At 33.6% G+C, this 14,601-nt stretch overlaps 1 protein-coding gene across 3 annotated transcripts in view; it reads right to left on the bottom strand.

Annotated features, from left to right (window-relative positions):
* cv-c (RhoGTPase activating protein) overlaps positions 1-14,601 on the bottom strand; it is a 512,238-nt gene that overhangs the window by 321,918 nt on the left and 175,719 nt on the right. Inside the window, exon 1 of one of the 3 annotated variants that reach the window (XM_074134458.1) lies at positions 3,815-3,908. The exons of the other annotated variants lie outside the window; for them this stretch is intronic. The gene's annotated coding sequence lies outside the window, so the exon portion shown is untranslated. Of the gene's footprint in view, positions 1-3,814; positions 3,909-14,601 lie in introns of those variants that run through there. 3 annotated transcript variants of the gene reach the window in all.

The following is a 14,601-nucleotide window of genomic DNA, read 5'->3' as shown; positions in this document are numbered from 1 at the left end:
TATAAATCTATTTAACCAATTATATCTTTAGCAAATAAGATTCATTAAAATTTGACTTTAATTTGTTTACTAATTATATAAATTACAATGGGAGCAAAACTTTTACTAATTGATCTTTTTAACGATAAAAGAGAAAGTAATATTAAAAGGTGAAATTGTTACATATAATACTTATCATGATTTACATAGCTAAGGAGCTGTAGTTTATGTACACATATTATATATAATTAGGTAATGATTGAATATTAAATCAATAGAAAATGAGAAACTTCTAAATATGGTTATGACAAATTAACAACAATCTATTTATTTACTGTTTATTATGGGGCAGGTGAATTTATTGTATGAAAACATCTGTTCTTAATTAAATATCCTATTTTTTAACAAATAATCTTCATTTTGGCTTGTAAATACGCAAGCTGCATTCTATTAAATTTTAAATAATACGAAGCGTTAATTGTCTACCCATATATTTTTTAAAGAACGCTTCAAAGAGTGTTTTATACCTCAATATAATTCCTTGAAAAAGAAGGATAATTGTTTACACACCTAGAAATATTACTCAATAGAAGGTTGCCACTTTTCTAGACGTTAAAAAACTATTAACTATCCCCACAACTATTGCATAGAAATCGGTGATTTTATTCATCGTACCTTTAATATACATCTGGCTTATTTTGGATTGTCATCCAGAAAGTTGTTTTTACCACATTAATTAAATTTTTTATTAAAGAGAAATAAGTGCTCGCTGTTGAAGAGAGTCTTCTGCTAACAACGTATTATGGTGGAGTTCCATAGATTTTTTTTAAGCAATTTTCATTTAATAAATCATTCTTACTATGGCAGCTCAACTCAAAAATGTTTCAATGTGATAAAACAATCATCATATATGGTATACGAGGTGTGGCTATTAAATAATGAGACTGATGCTGCTACAGAAGAACTATGCATGCGCCAAATCCTAAAGACCGACAGCTGTGCAGAGTAAAGCCTTCTCTTTCTGACCGGAACCGTCGTTTGTGTAAGAGCTGTTAGTTTCGTTTTGCCGAAAACATGATACTACACATGTAGTAGAGCAACGAATTGTTGTGAAATTTCACATGAAATTTGGTAAAACCGCTACTGAAACTTATCTGTTATTAAAAGAAGTTTATGGCGATGAATGTTTATCACGTGCGCGAGTTTTTGAGTGGTTCAAGCGTTTCCAAGATGGCCGAGAAGACGTCTGAGATGTTGACCACCCGGGTCGCCCTTCCACGTCCAAAACGGATGAAAATATCGATTATAATTAATCAACATTACTACCGTTAGGTGCTTGCTCAACTCTGTGAAAGAGTAAGGAAAAAACGTCCCGATTTGTGGAAGAACAAGTCATGGTTTCTCCACGCGCTCACGCCGGCTCACACTGCATTGTCTGTCAAGACGTTTTTAGCCAAGTACAACATCCCAGTTTTAGGCAATCCGCCTTATTCGCCTGACATGGCCCCATGTGACTTTTATCTGTTCCCTAAAGTAAAATTTGCATTAAATGGAACACGATTTCAGTTCGTTGAGACTGTGAAAGAAAAAGCGTCACGCGTCATGCAGGAGCTCACAGAAAAAGACTTCCAGCACTGTTTCGAACAATGGTAAATTCGCATGGAGCGTTGTAGGGATAGGGGAGTGTTGTATATTGAAAGTGATGATAACTAAATATGTATAAATTTAAAATATAATGTTTTACAGCAATAGTCTCGTTATTTAATAGCCACACCTTGTATGTTGTTATTATTACTTTAAATATGTATATTTGTACTACCATGTATAGCGGCGCCACGGTAGCCGATTGGTTAGAGGCGAGGCCCGCAAAGCTAAGATGTACTACGATAATATGGGTTCAATCCTAGTCTAGGTCTTGGATTTTATTTAATATTTAATATGAGAACTTTGTAGTAAAGTAAGTTTGCTATCAGCCAACCTAATTGGAAGTAGGACGTAAAGCCTGTCTGAGAAAAAACAGGCATTACTTTACTGTATTCTTACTACCATTACTACCATTTATCTTGGGACTTCTTTTATCTTAAACTTGGAATGAACTCATGACGTTTCTAATGTAATAAGAAAGTTAATATAACAATCATGAGACTTTGGTATTATTTTTCAAGCAATTACCATAAAGAATGTTGACATTTATGCATTATGTTCTTATCTTACGAAGAGGAAAAGACATGATAATAATGGAAATGGGCAGAATACATCACATTGTACAATTACAATAGTTCTGTTATAGAATCAACAACTAAAAATGGTTTGAAATTGGGCCGTCCATTGTGAGAGAAAATAGCAAACTAATACAGTGTAACCCGACACATATTTTATGTTCACGTATCGAGCGGAAAAAGATATCCTAAAATTGAATGTTTTCGAATTTTAAATAGAGTATTTCTGGAATATATTTATTTAAAAAAACACCGAGGAAGAGAATGTAGTGCCTAGTATTTTAGTAATGCATGTTTATCGTACTGCAGAACATATTTAGCACATTCAATGTTGATAACGTTGTTTATGGCTAAGTGAGAGTTTCAGTAATGAACTCTTCATCTAATCGAACTGGCTTGGATGCCTGACAAGAGAGATTTTTTTTAGTATGAACCAGATTAATCAGGAGACAAGAGCGTAAGAGAATTTATCTGTTTTTGTCTTTCATTACATCACAGAATGTATCCAAGATTTGACATTTTACTATTTCCCATCAATACGCCAGGACAAAACCAAAAAAAAAAAAATTATTATTATATTTCTGTATCTTCATCTAATACAACGACTTAAGACTTCTTAAACTCGACCAATGCAGGACTAAGAAGATTTTACAGAAGTAGAAAAATGTTGAAGGATTCAAATTTTCTTATCATATTTTATGTGAAGTTTCGTTTATAAACTGCCAAAATATTTCGAAAAATTTCACATTAAATAGGAAAGAAAAAGTTGACTAGCAATTCTGGAAAATAAGAGGGAACTATGAAAAACCATTAGCCATTCTTTTAAGTGAATTACATAAGACTGATTCAGTTCATAATGTTCACTACATACAGAAATATTTAAATTAAAATCTGGGGTTAAAAAGGACCTTCCATTACCATATATAATTTTGGAATTCCAATTAGTAGTTCCTTCAAATTATTTTTAACATTATGTAGATAACAAAGTTTTCCCATTGAAAGCTAGGAAGACTAAGTGTAAAGGACCTCATAGCATCAAAAAGGAAAACTTAAAAGAAAAACCAAAACATTAACATTTAAAAATTAAGAGTTTAGAATTTTCTCCGGTAAGGCAAGTCATTTGAATTTTCGCTATTCTCCAGTAGATTTAAATCGCATAAATAAACCCGTTAGATCGGTTCAAGAGGAAACTTCGGTTGGTCAACGGCATCGTGATAGATAATAACCCTTTTTTAGATCTTGGTGACTTTCTAAAATCAAGTAAAAAATATTTAAAAACGGTAGGCGCCACGGTAGCCGAACGGTCAGAGGCGAGAGCTATGAAGTTAATATGTATTGTGGAACTGGGTTCGATTCCCGGTCTTAGGCTTTGGATTTTATTTAATGGTTAATAAAAGACATTTACAGTAAAGTATGTTTGCTAGTCGCCTTCGTCCACGACACCTAATTGGTAGTTGGACGTAAAGCTTGCCTGAAAAAACAGGCAACGGTAACGGTTTATTTGTAACAAGTGTGCATTACTTATGTGACTTTTTTGGTAATACTAAAAATTGGAATTCGATTTTATGCATCAAGATTAGTTGTAAAACATGAAAGGTAGTCTAAAAAGTACTTACTAATACAAAAAAAAATCAATAGAAAAACGTTAGATGAAAACAGATGTACGTTGGATGTTACATAGAGGCACACGCGACCGCACTTAAATACCAAACTAAAACATATCATAAAGTGTACTTAAGTTTGTTACTAACCAAGATACTAATCAGTACTAGTAGTTGTTCATTACAACGGACAACCCCCCACGAGGGCGGTCGGTAAGAGAAAAGACCTTGAAAATCATTACACCACATCCGAACAGTGAAAGCGATTTGGCCCCTCCTTTAACTTAGTTTAACGGTGAAATTTAATTTCAAAAAGGAAAAGTTAATTATAAATATTTAGTGTAGCTTTTACTTTCTCAAAGGTATTGTAATCGCGCAATTTTTCAATTTTCACCAGTGATATCCGTTCCGAAAACTTGGGAGCCATAAATTGGTCAGTGAAAGTATTCAACGTAACAAAGTAATGAAAGTTCAATTTGGATATATCGATTAAGTGGCCAGCGAAAAGGTTACAATAAGGTTTTAATCCAACCAGAAGTAAGTAAAACACTTTAATAAATCAAATTTCAAGTTTTTTTATGATTTCCAAATTGGAGAGAATTGATCAGCTGACCAAAAGTGCCACTCTACCACTCTACGGAATAGATTTTCCAGTATTTTGTGATTTTCGCCAAAACAACTCCTACAATTTTATTTAAAACATCGTATATTGGTAATTTTAATTATACAACATTTATTTGAAATGTTTTTTCAGGAAAATTTAATTAGTAACACTTATAAAAAAGAAAATTGGTAAATTTCCTCTCTTATTTATTTGTTTTATATCTTTCTTGTTTTACAGGAAGAATTAAATTTGTGACTAAAATTCCAGTTAATAAAAAAAAACAATGGAAAAAAGAGTAGGAAGAAAAATCTTACGTAAGAACGTTGTTACCATTTCTTCGTCACTAAGTGGTGGCTCATCTTCTTCTTTACCTCCACCTAAAAATGGTACTTTTTCTTTTAGCCCACTCATAAAGGAGCCAGAAATGTTTTTAGGATCTACCTTTATTCCAAACGGCCACCCAGCAAGCTTTATAAGTGAATCTTTAGCTTCTGTACCGCGTATATCATCTACACACTCATTAATTACTTCTTTTATTTTATTATTCTCTAAATTCTCTTTGCTAGCTAAATTTTTTTCTCTAATTTTCTCAAATGCAGAAAATAAAAACTGAAGGAAATTTTCCTCACTTAGTGACTTTATTTTTTGATTAACGTCGTTGAATATCTTTCCTCTATTCTCAAGTACAAAAGTAAAAATTTTCTTTTCATTTTCATTCTGTAATCGAGGTACCCGTTCCTTTAATGACCTCAGATCACCCTGTAATTTTTGTTCTTGTTCCTTTGGAAGTTCTTCTTGCAGTTTCTTTGCTATTTCCTCCATCTCCTGTTGTGTTTGCTTCTCTGGATTTTTTAAAGTATCTAGAAAAGCACGATAGATTAACTGATGTTCCTTTCTTTCAAAAGTTTTCTTATCTTCGTTAGTTAACTGAATAGATGGTCCTGTAGATTCTTTCTTTACCATTGCTGACCTATTCGCATTTACCCATGTTTTAATTGTAGCATATTTTTCATATTAGTTCAAATGATTTATACTCTCGGAATTTGCGGTGTTTAAATCATAATTAAGAAAATTTGAGCCCCAGTTGTCGCTAATTTTTACCTCCACTTCAAGCGGTACAGAAATTTTTACTGCATTTTCCATTACGTCTTTCACAAGTTTTGCTGTTTCTTGTACCTTTTCATCCTTTACTTCGACCAGTAGCTCATCGTGAACTTGGAGGATTATTTTACCAGCTTTTAACTGATCAAAAAGTCGGATCATTGCACTTTTTATTATATCAGCAGCAGTTCCTTGCACAGGTGCGTTTATTGCTGCCCTTTCTGCAAATTGCCTTAAGTAAGGGATTTTATTGTTTATGTCTTCTACAAAGCATCTTCTACCAAACAAAGTTTCTACATAGCCGTGCTGTCTCGCGATAGACATCTCCTTTTCCATATAGACCTTTATTTCTGGATAACAGGAGAAATAATAATTAATGTATTCGGCAGCTTCCTCAACGGTAATTTTAAACCGCCTTGCAAGGCCAAACGGGCTAATGCCATATATAATGCCAAAATTAATGGATTTTGCCTTTTGCCTTAGCTGTTTATCTACCTCTGCACCTTCTCGCACTCCAAAAACTTGCCTTGCGGTGATGTTGTGAACATCTTGTCCATTTGCAAAAGCTTCTTTAAATGCTGAAGTGGATCTTTAATTAAAGTTATTAACGTTTTTGAGATTTCCTCGAGGATGGCTTTAAGTATGTTCTGTAAACTTCGTAAATACGCATATATTAACATTTTTCTAAAAATTACCTTTTTAGAGTAGTTTCTGGAAAGTTATTGGTGTGGCTTTCTTACCCTGTAAGGTTACTTTTCACTATAATGTTTCATTTTATGAACTTTTTATTTTTTTTTTAATAATCTAATCTGATTCATATATTTGAAATTTGAATAATATTTGTAAGTTACGAGTCTTCGGTGTAATAGTTGAGGATTTACTCACCAGGGTTCAACAAGAATTTAATAAAGAAACAACACGATCGATTCTTCAATCGATCAATTTATTACGTACTTTATTCTTAAGGGTGAAAGATCGTAATCCATCTCCGAAAAAAGCTGAAATTTAAATTTTTAAAGAATAAAAACAATACATATACCGAATAAAAGAAGTGGGTAGAAATATAATCAAAAATAATAAATTATAATAATAATATTTTTAAATAAGCGTGGGTAACCTGGCTCACCTACAGACTTTATATTACTAAGTACTACTTAGTAACTGAAATCTTTTATTTTAGAGTAAGGATTAAATTTTAAAGTAAATAATAAAAATTTATTGTATTCATTTGATGGTAAATTCCAACAATAAAGAAGTCGACGATGTTTTTAATGTATGTATTAACTAACAGAGGCAGTTTTAGGTAAGCTAGTGATGTTAATAACTTACAAGTAACCTCCTTCAATCAATTAGTTATGATTTTTAATGCACTTGAAATTAGGAGAGACTTATAAATCCATAATGGCCAAGCTCAGGCAAGAACTGAGAGCAATTGAGGTTAAAAATGCATTTAAAGTTAACAAAATCTTAGTTTTTACTAAAAATTTAGTTTAAAATTAAATTCAAAACTAGAGGATTATTTGCTCTAATATAATGTAAAGGAGGAAAGTTGTACTAATTTGAAATATATTAGAGCAGAAGCAGGTAAACCACTAATTTGACTGAATACTTCAAAGAAAGAAGAATTCTTTTGGTTTGGAAAATATTAGATAATACCCATTACATTGATTGGATAGATTTACTTCCATCATCCGAGTCAAATTTATAATCATCACTATCCGTAACTCAGCAGCTGTCCAGGTCATTAAGTTGAAGCACAAGTTAAATCAAGCAAAATCAATAAATTGATGAAGTGATGTTCATTTTGATAATCAAATAAATGCATGATTTCCATGAATTTAGCCGTTACATTCACCTTCAGCAATTGGTTAATCTGGTTTGCGAAGACCAATTGGATTAATCCACACAACACCAGACAATGTCTCTGTAGAATCAGAATCATTGATTACTCATAACCGTAAATAGTTTCTGACAGAAGTAAGAAGATTGCTTCTCATATACCATTAAAAATCTGGAAGATTCATACGGACATCCAAATCTCGCAATTTCCACTTTCTCTAATTTATCAAGATTCTAAGGAAATCATATGGTCTACTTATTAAAAGTTTTTAAATGATTTTTATCAACAACAGGATAGAGTATGCTAAAAATACATCAAAAAGTTGGTATCCATAAATATTTCTGCAATAAAAGTGATTGATCAGTTAGCCTGAAGGAAACAAGATTTGAAGGAACATTCGGAAGAATAGGGCAGTCTGATAAGTCTGATGTGAAATATGTTCATGATCTGTGAAAATAATGGAGTATTGGAATCAGAGGGCATTTAATGTTATTTTAACAATAGAACTGTTAATAAAATTAAGTTAAAAGTTCATTTAGTTAAAAAAAGAATGCGTAAAACTTTTTTGAAAAGAAATGAAACAAACTTTGAAATTATACATTCAAAGAACCTTTTTTCCTTGCTGACGTAACATTAATATGCAATTAGTAACTTTTTGCTAAGAAGTAGCATTTTAATTAGCATTCACTTATAACGAACAATAAGAGTTTGTTAAATTAAAAGGCATTGCAGTAGCATTAACATTACTTGTAGCAGAGTTTGTACTGAATGTGTGATCAGCGTGTAAATGAAGGGCATTGGCCGAATCTGAAGGAAGTCCAGCCACAAGCAAGCGTCTCTCTTCAGATGGCTGCTAAATTATTGTCTCCACAAACAGCCGAGTAAAGCAGGATTGCGTGCCCTCGCCGGTATCCTGGTTCGTCCCTCACCGCAAAGCCTACATCTCCAAATAGGCTTTTCTAACTTTCCCTCCACACAGAGTGGTAAATTATTTTACATAAATTTACATTTAACCAGGGCTGAGTTTAGCAGCTATTCTAGATTCTCGAATACATTACATATTTCAACAATTAAATCGATTATTATAATATTTTTGGCAAATAATGAGAGTAAAGAATTCCTCTGTAATATTTACAGAGCGTAATTGTTTATTTATATTCCTCATCAAGATTTTTGAGTAAATCAACACACCTCCAATCAACTATGTGCTTGCTCTGAGGCTTGAAATTTAATTGATTTTGCAGAATGAGAGAAATTTTAAAATTTTTATGGTTTTGAATAATGAATACAAAGTTATTTAAAAAATATATGTAGTGGAGAGGGAGCACATTTGAACAGAAATTACATTTTCCGTTGAAGAGTGCACAGAATCGTATTATTGAACCATTTTATTTTGTTTTCTACAACTTTCAAGTCTTCTTAACAGATCTATATCAATAAATAGTTGGTACTTTACAAAAATATCTATATTTTTTTTAATTTAAAAATTTTGTGACAAATGTTAATATCTGCCCCACTGGTGGGGTATCTTTGAACACAATATAAAATAGAAAGAAATGATATTACTTTACTCTGAATCCACCTTCTATCAGTTATTTCTCTCACTACTACATTACTTTCTCTTTTAAACCACTGAAATCTAGTTCAAAAATCAAGAATGACTCAGTTCGGGATGTTGTTCCCGGATGGACACAGGAAGTTTGAACAAAATATTCGGTTTGTTGCGCTTCTTAATGTAGGTTCAGGGACCGCTTTCCCCTTCTCTGCGATTAAACAAAAAAAAAAGTCACAAACTTGCAGGTCGGTAGAGCACATTGTAACTGGTGAAGTTGAAATGTGGCCCCTCTCCTTCCATAAAAGAAAATATAATATCCAAAACTTTTTGCAAGCAAATAGACTTTTGTAAATACTAGATTTAAAAATACGACTTCCAAATGGTAATATGGACTGACAATACTTAAACCTTGTCCACTACAATCTTCACAATACACTTCCAAAGGTGCAACAAACATTTTACTTCCACCTTACAAAATATAACATTCCTCAATTCTGACTTTACAAACAATGAAAACGAAGGGAAACTCTGTCAATTATACAACAGGTCTACCACAAAATATGGAGAAAATTACCAATCATAAACGTTTTAAATATTTAAATAAACTGTTCAAAGGTGCCCCCCTCTCCACTACATGAATCCTATTTTCTTAAAAATAAAATTAATAAGTTTAAGATCTAAATGTGAAGAGCTAAATTATCGAAGGTATTTGCTTAGATTTCTGCTAAAAATGGGTCCGCGAAATGAGAAGGGACGAAATTTAGCAGCAAAGCTAAAAGAGATATTATATCTTCAGTCGGGCGATCCTCTCAGCTAAGTCAAATAAGACGAAGATATTATTCTACTTTACTTTAAATAATATTTCGAAAAACTTATTTACTTTAGCAACAATAGAAAATCTTAGATTATCTTTCAGTAATTTAAGAATTTCACTTCTAATTGATATTTCGAGCAATGTAGAACCCTAAAAGCTGCATAACATCCACGATGGAATTTAATTACTATCACCTCTACGTCAAAATGTTAACTGTTTCATAATGCAATAAACACAGGTACCCGCACATTGCAAGCTGAACTATTTGTCATCCTACACAAACATTCAACAAAACATTGACCCAGTTTAACAGATAGAATTATTAATTTGGTTTCAAAATCAATTAATACTAACAAACGTACTGATTTAGTAAATTACATAGTCGCTGCCTTCCGGATTTTAACTACTTACTTTCACTTCGCAGTTTACGAGATAATATTAGGGGTTATTATTACACAAATTTCCATCGAAAATACATTTTTGAAAATGTCTGAGAACAGGAAATGTTTCTTCCTCTTTGGGTAAGGGAGAAAGAGAGGGAAGGTGCTGATACCGAGATCTCAAAAATAAGAAGCAAGCAAACAGTCTTATTTTTATAACGCTTCAATTTAAAGTTGGTCAATTAGCCAAGCATCCATCCACCTTTGCTGACGATACTGCTATCGTATCTCCTCATTCCGATCCTCTTATCGCTACACAAACTCTTCAAACGCACATCAACGACTTACAGGACTGGCTTATCAAATGGCGAATCAAAACTAACGTTACGAAATCAAAATATATAGTATTTACTTTAAGACGTAAAATTCTACCTCCCATCATCTTGAACCAAACACCTATACCAACTGTGGACAAAGTACGCTAGCTTGGACTGTACCTAGACAAACGGTTGACATGGAATTCCCATACTACGAGTAGACTGAAAAGACAAGAAACTAACCAACGCTACAAACCTCTCACCAGACTACTTGACAAACGATCTAAACTCAACCTACAAAACAAAAGACCTGTTGTTACTGCGGCATTGAAGTTTGGGGATCAACTAAACGTTCCAATTCTTTATGCATTCAGACTTTAAAATCAAAAATACTACGAAAACTTCTTAACGCTCCATTCTATATTTCTAACCTCACCATCCATAATGACCTCAACATCCCTTTCATTAACGACCTTGCTAAAACTCGTTTCTTAAAATTTCATTCCTTTACAGCAGGTCATCCTAATCCTTTAATTGAACACTTATCTTCTTCCACATTACCAGGCAATCCTCCAAGGAGATTGAAGAGAAGATGGCCCCGCGATCTACTCTCCTCATAACAGTATAGTGATCTGTTCACGTTAATGTAGTGTTGCCACTGGGTGCCTTCTCCAATCTTCATTCAAAGACATTACATTACATTTGCTTGTTTCAACAACCGTTGCAGTCGCAAATTTATATATATATATATATATATATATAAATTATAATGTAATACACCAGTTCAAACTCTGGCAGGCGACATTATGCCACTTTATGATTTTGTGGACTTATGGTTAGTAATGACAGTTCGGATATGTTGTAATCTTTTTTGAGTAATTTAATGCGAATAAACAGTTGTTTTCGTTTGTCTTGAGTGAGGATTCCGCATAAGGCGTTGGTCGATATACAGCCAATGGTAGCGGACAATATTGACAGGCGGAAGAGGGATCCTATTGCAATAAATCGGAGTATTTATTTATTTATTTACAACCTCTACATATCTACAACACGTAAATGTGATCTATCTCGGGTTAAGCACAGATTGTTCGCTGAATTCTGGTGGATCCAGCGTCACAATCGTAGAGGCATGTTGAAAGAGGCCAGCCAATATAGTACACCAAAAAAGTAAAAATACTTCAGTTCTTTGTCTGAGTTAAGTGCTAGAGATAGATAAATATGTTATACGATTTATCGGATTTGATAAGCTACTGCAACGAGACTGGCAGGTATAAGATTGTGAGGACTCAGAATTTATCGTTGGAGGTTAGGAGCTCAAAGACATAGGGCACCTGTCGCGAATAATAACTTTCCTAAGAGTACCTGGGCATGTAGTTCTTCCTTGGAGGTGCTGCAGAATAGCTCTGATTCCAGTGGAGGCAGAAAAGAGAACTAATAATGATTGCAGTGCATAAATATAGAGCCGAAATTAAAAAATAAAAGAAAGATAAATGTATGAATTATGCGCCTAAAGAACATAACTTTTTCTAATAACAAAAAAAAGCGAACAGTAATGAGAAAAATGTAATATATCTACTAATCTAGTAAATTTAAATGAGAGAGAAAACGCTTAGACTTGATGAAAATCCAGCGCAGGTATTTTCCGGCCGGCTAAGGGAAATAACGAAAAGGAAAATCCCTTAATGAGATTATTTCGCTGTTTAAAATACATCCCCTGGCCAAGGTATGTACCGGACTAATTTATATTAAAAGTCATTTATCTCGGACTTGTGGGGCATCATGTCAGTTGTACTTCCCTTTATCATCAAAGTGGTGCCAGGTTTAACATCCTGCAGGTCTTATTAATTCCAACATGATGCTATAAAATGTTTAAATATTAAATAACCTTTTTTTTTATATCCACCTTTATTAAAAAAGTTTAACAATACTTAGTTTAAACAGAGGAAATTTTTATATAGAAAATATTGATTTTATTATTATAACATTGATTTCTCTGTCTCTCTAAAAAAAAAAAGAAAAAAAGAAAAGAAAAGAAAAAGAAAAAAGAAAAGAAAAGAAAAAGAAAAAGTAGCAAAAGAATATCTAGCAATGTTCCTCCTTAGCAATCTGCCCTTCATCAACAATGTGGAGTAAATACGCTTTACGCTGTGTCCTCCTTAGCAATCTGCCCTTCATCAACAATGTGGAGTAAATACGCTTTACGCTGTGTCCTCCTTAGCAATCTGCCCTTCATCAACAATGTGGAGTAAATACGCTTTACGCTGTGTCCTCCTTAGCAATCTGCCCTTCATCAATAATGTGGAGTAAATACGCTTTACGCTGTGTCCTCCTTAGCAATCTGCCCTTCATCAATAATGTGGAGTAAATACGCTTTACGCTGTGTCCTCCTTAGCAATCTGCCCTTCATCAATAATGTCGAGTAAATACGCTTTACACTGTGTCCTCCTTAGCAATCTGCCCTTCATCAATAATGTCGAGTAAATACGCTTTACGCTGTGTCCTCCTTAGCAATCTGCCCTTCATCAATAATGTGGAGTAATTACGCTTTACGCTGTGTCCTCCTTAGCAATCTGCCCTTCATCAATAATGTCGAGTAAATACGCTTTACGCTGTGTCCTCCTTAGCAATCTGCCCTTCATCAATAATGTCGAGTAAATACGCTTTACGCTGTGTCCTCCTTAGCAATCTGCCCTTCATCAATAATGTCGAGTAAATACGCTTTACGCTGTGTCCTCCTTAGCAATCTGCCCTTCATCAATAATGTCGAGTAAATACGCTTTACGCTGTGTCCTCCTTAGCAATCTGCCCTTCATCAATAATGTCGAGTAAATACGCTTTACGCTGTGTCCTCCTTAGCAATCTGCCCTTCATCAATAATGTCGAGTAAATACGCTTTACGCTGTGTCCTCCTTAGCAATCTGCCCTTCATCAATAATGTCGAGTAAATACGCTTTACGCTGTGTCCTCCTTAGCAATCTGCCCTTCATCAATAATGTCGAGTAAATACGCTTTACGCTGTGTCCTCCTTAGCAATCTGCCCTTCATCAATAATGTCGAGTAAATACGCTTTACGCTGTGTCCTCCTTAGCAATCTGCCCTTCATCAATAATGTCGAGTAAATACGCTTTACGCTGTGTCCTCCTTAGCAATCTGGCCTTCATCAATAATGTCGAGTAAATACGCTTTACGCTGTGTCCTTACTAAAACAGTACTTTCCAAAACAACATTTGCAGTAGTTTTCAGAATTTAATTCTTCTTGATTTCAAAATAATAGTGATTGGTTAAATCCATCCTTTTACAGAAATATACTTATATTTTTCTTTGCGTGAAACTCACAACTAATGGAATCGATTTAAACTCTCAAAACATAGATTTTAAACTTTTTTTTTACTTTTTCCTAGTTAGTAATCATGCCAATTTTTTAATAGAAATTTACAGTGGAATTATACGTCATGAAGTACCCAAAAATGGATTTCGTAAAATGCACTGCTGAAATGAGGAATGTTAAACAATGCGGCACGTCTAAGTTTGACTGGCGGAATATAAAATCTCACGCTCGATAAGATTCTGAAATTTAAAATCTTAAAAAACTAAATGCATATCATAACTCCGTCGTCAATCCTCAAGGAAATCCAAATTCACCTTGTCGTCATTGCACTGCCTTTGAACATTTGAAGAAGCGGACAAATTTCATTTGCAGGTTTTTTTTTTTTTAACTTTTTATTTCCCCTGCTGAGTACTGATTCCAAATAATGGAGGCTTATTCAAATTTAGATTTCAGAGCTTTGATATCCTTGCAATGCCTAAAAATAAACCCGTAGATTTAGTTGACATCTTTACACATCATTAATGCGCTCTTTGAATTGGAATCCCAAGGTCTATGAACACTCCAAAGTCCCTCGCTACTTCAACTCTATTTAGAAGAGAATCTCTAAGAATGTAAGAGGCCAAGAACGAGTGTCTCCTCCCAGAGGAAGTAATAGCCGCGCATTCCTCAATGTTTAGAACCAGGCATTTCTTTTCCCACCCAATCACTTATTAGAACTATCAGACAGAAGATTCATGTTCCCAACAAAAAGAAATAAGTCTATTCTATTTGATAAACTGTTTTCTTTCCTTAAAATACGATGAAAAAGAAGAGTGTAGCTGGAAATGAATTCCTAAACGTGCCCATTTCTTGCGCAGCAAGCC

Source organism: Rhodnius prolixus, unplaced genomic scaffold (assembly GCF_049639745.1).
Source record: "Rhodnius prolixus isolate KJV_2025 unplaced genomic scaffold, Rpr scaffold_1, whole genome shotgun sequence".
NCBI classification, from domain to species: domain Eukaryota; kingdom Metazoa; phylum Arthropoda; class Insecta; order Hemiptera; family Reduviidae; genus Rhodnius; species Rhodnius prolixus.
This window is presented reverse-complemented; position numbering and strand designations above follow the sequence as displayed.